Raw genomic sequence first — 6,670 nt, 5'->3', positions numbered from 1 at the left:
TGACATGCTGTATCCCAGGCCTTCCCTAATATCTCAATTGGTAAGGAATCTGCCTGCAATGCAAGAGACCCTGCTTCAATTCTTGGGTCAGGAAGATTCGCTGGAGAAGGGATAGGCTACCCACTCTAGTATTCTTGGACTTTCTTTGTGACTCAGCTGGTAAAGAATCTGCCTGCAATGTGGGAGACCTGGGTTTGATCCCTGGGTTGGGAAGATCCCCTGGAGAAGGGAAAGGCTACCCACTCCTGTATTCTGGCCTGGAGAATTCCGTGGACTGTTATAGTCCATGGGGTCACAAAGAGTCAGACAGGACGGAGTGACTTTCACTTCCACATTCACATTCTCTATCCCATTTATTTATTTGGCTGTGCCAGGTCTTAGTTGTGGCACCCAAACTCTTAGTTGCAGCATGTGGGATCTAGTTCCCTGACCAGGGATGGAACCCGAGCCCCTTGCATTGGGAACATGGAGTCTTAGCCACTGGGCCACCAAGGAAGTCCCTCTATCCCATTTTTCTGTTTATTTTCCTTATTTGAAATAACCTTATTTATTATTTTCTTCCTTTGTTTATCTCTTACTCCTCCCACTAGAAGGTAAGCTTGTGAGAACAAGATCCTCATCTGGCTTCTGCACAGCTGTGTCCTCAGTACCTGACACATTGTGGGCTGTCAATAAAGGTTTGTTAAATGAATGAATAACCTTGATCTTGAAACGGCTCCTCTGCTGAGCCCTCTGTGACCCCCAGCTACAGTGACCCTATTTTCTGAACTAAAATAAGGAAATGTGGGACCTACAGACAGAAGGGCATTGTCTGTTTCTCTGGCTGAGGCCTCCGGGCACATTTCAGGGAGGCTGGGCTCTGGCACCTGTGTGGCACCCACACTCACAGCCCTGATGGGCCTGTCTGGGCTGGTAAAACAATTCCAGGCTCAGGGATGGGCAGTGGTCATGACCTTCTGGCTTGCAGGCAGCAGAAACCCATCTCCAGCCAGATCTCATCACTGGGGAATGTCTGGGGCAGCTTATAGGCTGAAGGTGATTGCTGTCAGAACCAGGGCCTCAGGGGCTAAAACTGGAGACTCAGTGCTTTTGAGGGGATTCTCCTCTTCTAGGTCCATCTCTTTTGGTTTCTTCTTGACCTTGCCCTTTGATCTCATCATCTCCTTTGAGACCGACTGTCTCCTCTACAATATCCTCAGTGCGCCAATCCCAGAGCAGTCTCTTGATTGGCCCTGCCTGGGTCACATGACACCTTTGGACCAATCACAGTTACTAAAGCCTTAGCCACATTCCCTTCCTGTGACCAAGATAGGACAGGCTACTGAGGGCCAACAGAGCAACACGTAGGAGAGCAGTGGTACCTAAAGGGAATGATGCTATACGATCGGGAGCAAGCCATCCGCCTCTGGGGTCTGCTGCCGGCTGAGCCCCAGGGGGTGAGAAATCCCATGGTGACATCAACCCTGGGTGCTCAGCCAACCTGCCGCGGGGGAAGAAAGGGGACCTGCCCCTTGAGGTCGGAGCTTTCTTCTTCCCGGAGACCTGGCTTTGCCATCCTAGAGCAGCGCTGTGGTGTCACATAGCCCCTGCCTAGAACAGCAGATGTCCCATGAGAGTACAAGACTGGGAAGTGGTGTGCGCTGTAGGCACTCTTTTGGAGAGTTGCAGCATGCTAAAAGTCCTGAGAAGTCCTGCAATAATAAAGACACCCATTTCATTTGGCTTTTCATTTAGATCTTCCCTCACCTATCCTAACACAAAACTCTCTTTTTTACATACACAATTTTATTTATTTGTGGCTCTGCTGGGTCTTCATTGCTGTGTGGGCTTTCCTTTAGTTGTGGGGAGCAGAGGCTACTCTCTAGTTGTGGTGCACGGGCTTCTCTTTGCAGTGGCTTCTTGTGGAGCATGGGCTCTAGGGCATGCGGGCTTCAGTAGTTGCAGTTCTTGGACTTTAGAGCACAGACTCAAAGTTGTGATTCAGGGGCTTAATTGCTCTGCGGCATGTGGGATCTTCATGGACCAGGGATCAAACCCGTGCTTCCTGCACTGGCAGGCAAATTCTTTACTACTGAGCCACCAGGAAAGTCCCTGAACACAGAACTCTTAAATTCTGAGCCCTGCTGCTTATGGGTTGTGTGTGACTTCTCCAAGCCTCAGTTTCCCCACCTGTGAAAGTAAAAGTTTGAAAGTGTTAGCTGACCAGTTGTGTTTGACTCTTTGCAACCTCATGGACTGAAGCCAACCAGACTCCTGTGTCCATGAAATTCTCCAGGCAAGAATATTGGAGTGGGTTTTATTCCCTTCTCCAGGAGATCATCCTGACCCAGGGATCAAACCCCAGTCTCCTGCATTGCAGGTAGATTCTTTACCATCTGACCCACCAGGGAAACCTATGAAATTAGTAATAATACCAACCCCCATAGGGTGGCTGCAAATATGGAATGGAAGCAGGTCTTTGATAAGTATATCGTGAGCCTGAAAGTACTGTGCAGATACCTGACCATTCCTTGGTTTAACCTGGGAAATAACATATACTGTTTACCTTACAAGGAAAGTAACCTTATGTCATCAAGATTAGGGGATGGCAAATGGAGAGGAAGTGACGCATTCAGGACATGCCAGACAGGTGACTAATTAAAGGGGGGTGCAGAGGAATTCCAACAGCAGTGCTATGGAGACTAAGGGCTCAGGGGCCAGAACGACAGAAGCCACACTGATGGACAACCCTGGAGAGAGGTGCTGGGTGGGAGGGCAGTACTGATTCTTTCTACTGATTCTTTCTCAAGACTTCAGAACAGACAGCATTACTGGTATTCCCTCCTTGAGCCTTTCTTTTCTCCCATGGAGAACTCTGCCTGGAACAGAGATGGGTTTATGAGTTTGCTTGGGTTGCCTTAACAAACACTGTAAGTGACGATCGAAATTCATTTTCTCACAGTTCTGGAAGCCAGAAGTCCAGAATCAAGGTGTTGGGGGACTTCTCTGGTGGTCCAGTGGCTAAGATGCTATACTCAAATGTAGAGGTCCCAGGTTCGATCCCTGGTCAGGGAACTAGCTCCCACATGCTGCAACTAAGAGTTCTTATGGTACAACTAAAGATCCTGCATGCTGCAACAAAGACTGAATACAGCCAAATAAATAAATATTAAAACACACACGCATAAAACCAATAAAAATGAAATCAAGGTGTTGGCAGGGCTGCTCCTTCTGAGGGCTGCTCCAGGCCCCTCTCCTTGGCCGTCTTCTCCCAGGTCTCTTTGTATCCTCTTCATTCTGTGTGGCTAAATTTCCCCTTTTTATGAGGATAGCAGTCATATTGGATTAGCGCCCACCCTAATGACTTCATTTTAAGTTGGTTCCTTCTATTCGGACCCCATCTTCACATATGATCACATTCCAATCAACATATGAATTTTGGGGAGACACATTCAACCCATAATGGTGGGCCTTCTCCCAAGCGGCCCACCATCATACCAGCCCAACTCCTTGGCCCCAAAGCACGTGGATTGTGGCCTCCTGGAAGAGAGAGCGAGCCCATAATTGTGTTAATTGCCACAATACCACATCTGCAATTAATATGCCATGGGAACAAAGAGCAAATGCACTAATAACACATAATTGGACCTAAACTACACCCTCGGCAGAGCCGTGTGACTGAGCTCCGCTGTTTATGCTCCTTTTCAAATTAGCAAAGACGAGCAAATTAACATCCGTTTCCCCTTCACCCTGCTCTGAGGGGAACTGTGGGGGAACCTTGGGGAGGGGGTTGCTTGGCGGGCACACTGGTTGGAGCCTGTCCAGAACCAGGCTTGCCTTTGGAGTGTGGGCAAGATGAGGGCACTGAAGGAGTGAGGAGTCCAGAGCTTTCCACAAGTCCTGACACTGGGGCGTTGGCAGACACCCACCCATCCCCCCCACACCTTCCTTCTCTGCACCCCACCCTCCCCCACCAGGACGGCTGTTGGCTGGAGCATGTGCATGACTCGCGTGCAAGTGGCAAGTAGTCTGGGCTCAGGGCAGCATTGGTTCAGATTTAGAAACTGAGGCTCAGTGCTGGTGTTAGGGTCAGGCTGACTGAAATTGCCCACCCTGGCCTGGCACCACAGTAACCATTTGCATGAGTTATTTTGTATCAGGAGGTCCTGGTAAGGAACACAGAACTAACAAGACACCACCAGCTGCAAGAATTCGGGAAAGGTCAGAAGGAGACAGGAGACTCCAGTCCACAGGTCCTCCCAGAATCCTCCTCACTGGAATCCATCTTGGCTGAGCAATGCAGCACCACCAGGAAGGACCCTGAGTCACAGTGATTAGCCAGAGACAACCTGGAAACTAATCCTTTCACCGTAAAACCCTAGCTCTGAGTGGCAGAGCAGTTCTCCGGTTTCCCTTACCCTCCTGATCTCCCTAGCGTCCCTTCCCAGTAAAGTCTCTTCCTTTGTCAGCAAGTGTCTCCTCAGTTTGCTTCCAAGTATTGCACAAGAGCCTACTCTCAGGCCCTGAAAGGGGTCCCCCTTTCTTCAACACTGGGACCGCTTCTCCTCCATTCTTGAGATGGTGGTCAAGTCCAGGGAGTGATGGAAAACCCTTCAGAAGAGCAGACTGAAGCCCCTCTGCCCTGTTGGCATTCAGGCCTGACTGACTGCCTTGTGTCTCTCCACCCCAGGGATAGCCATCTGGAGCCTGCTCTGTCTGCGTCTCCTTCAGCTGCAAAGCACCCTGCTCAGGCCTGGAGGTGGCTGGCCCAAGCTTCAGTGCTGACTCGCAGCATCCCCAGACCAGCGAGCGTCCGGCAGAGCCTCTCCTCCCGCACCACCCACCTACCCTATGTCTGGAGCTCCTCATCCTCGGCTACTCCATCTGTCCCCACCCTCTTCCTCCAGCTCCCAGGTCTTGCCCCAGGGCCCCTGTGTCTTGTAGTTTGGGTGGTGCCCTTGCCACCCGCACCCTCCCCGCGACCCCCCATCCATCCGGGCTCCTACCTGGGCTTGTGCAGCCAGGGAAGGAGCAGGATTAACAGACTCCTCAGCTGGCCCCTGCCCTCCCCTCCAGGCCATGAGGGTGTCCCTGCCTCCCAGGGCTTGGGCAGAGGGCGAGGGAGGCCCTTCTCGCTCCAGTGCCTTCCTGAAATTTGCTTGCCAGCCTTTCCCAGGCTATGCTGGGCCTCCTGCCCGGCTCCTGCTAAGCCGGCCACAGCACGGTTCATGGAGAATTCTTGGGTCCTCTCTTTGGTCAGCCCATGGGTCAGTGGGGGCAGACTGTCTGCCTCTGACAGGTAGCCTCCTCATTTGCATCCTCTAAGTCGATGCCTCAGATGATGGAAACCCAGCATGTCAGCATCAATGAAGCTGCAGCAGAGGAGAGGAGAAAGGCCTTCCTGCTGTCCCTTGCAGCCCAAGGGGAACTGGAAACCAGAAGCCCTTGGGAGGGCACAGAGGCACAGGAGCAGAAGTCCCTCAATAGGTAAGTGTTCTTACCTTGTCCTTCCTGCCTGCTGGACTAGGAAGCGGCAGCACCAGGCCTGTGGACACAAGGCTTGCTGTGATCTTCTGGGCCCTGAAGATGTCTAGGCTCCTGACCCAGGCCTAATCCTGACCATCCATCTGCCGTACCAGGAGCTCCCAGAGCTAGCAGAGGTATTGGCTAGGCTGGAGACCAGCCAGGCAGTTCTCCCATCTGGGTGCCCTCCTGACTTTTCCCGGCCTTGCAGTCACTTTCACCATCAGAGCCGTTTCTGGGAGCTAGTGATGTTGTGGGTTTGAGCTTCAGCTTTGGGGCCAGACAGATCTAGGTGTGAATCCTGGCTCTGTCACTGACCTTGGGCAAATGACTTTACCTTTCTCAGCCCCAGCATCCTTCTCTGAAAAAGCAGGATAATCATTGCTGGTGACTGCTGCCAGCAATGAAATCAGATAATGCCCAGAATGCTCCATGCACAGCAAACACTCTCTATGTGAGTCGAGCTTGTTATTTCTTGATCTCTGGGGGGTGATTAATCCCTGCTACACAGATGAGGAAGGAGGGGGAAAAAAGATATCCCTGAGCAATTAAATGAGCTGGAGGCTTGAAAGAGCCAGAATTTCTGAAATCTGACTCATGATATTTTATTGGAGTTTATTGGTCCAGGGAGCTTCTGGGCCAAGGAAGAAACACAAAAAGGCCAGAGGAACTTTTGGCTCTGTTATTTTAGTGCTGCACGGTCTTGGCAACCCTCTGAACCCTGCTTCCCATCAGTTAAATAGAAACCCCTATGAGGGAGATTGTTGTGAGTCCCATATGCATCAGATGCCCTTGAGAAAGGAAGTATACTAAACAGATGCAAAGTGTAAACGGCTGCAGAAAAGTCATTATTATAACCATCATCAACTCCTTAGACATGTCAAGTCCATCCACGTACATCCTCAGCACTACCATCACCAGCATTGTTATGTCGAGAGCAGTGACCACTAACTGAGCATCTATGCAGATGATACCACCCTAATGGCAGAAAGCAAAAAAGAACTAAAGAGCCTTTCGATAAAGGTGAAAGAGGAGCGTGAAAAAGCTGGCTTAAAGCTCAATATTCAAAAAACTGAAATCAAGGCATCCAGTCCTATCGCTTAACGGCAAATAGATGGGGAAACAATGGAAACAGTGACAGACTTTATTTTCTTGGGCTCCAAAATCA

The sequence above is a fragment of the Oryx dammah genome, unplaced genomic scaffold (assembly GCF_014754425.2).
Source record: "Oryx dammah isolate SB20612 unplaced genomic scaffold, SCBI_Odam_1.1 HiC_scaffold_21, whole genome shotgun sequence".
Lineage (NCBI taxonomy): Eukaryota > Metazoa > Chordata > Mammalia > Artiodactyla > Bovidae > Oryx > Oryx dammah.
Note: the sequence above shows the minus strand (reverse complement) of the source record.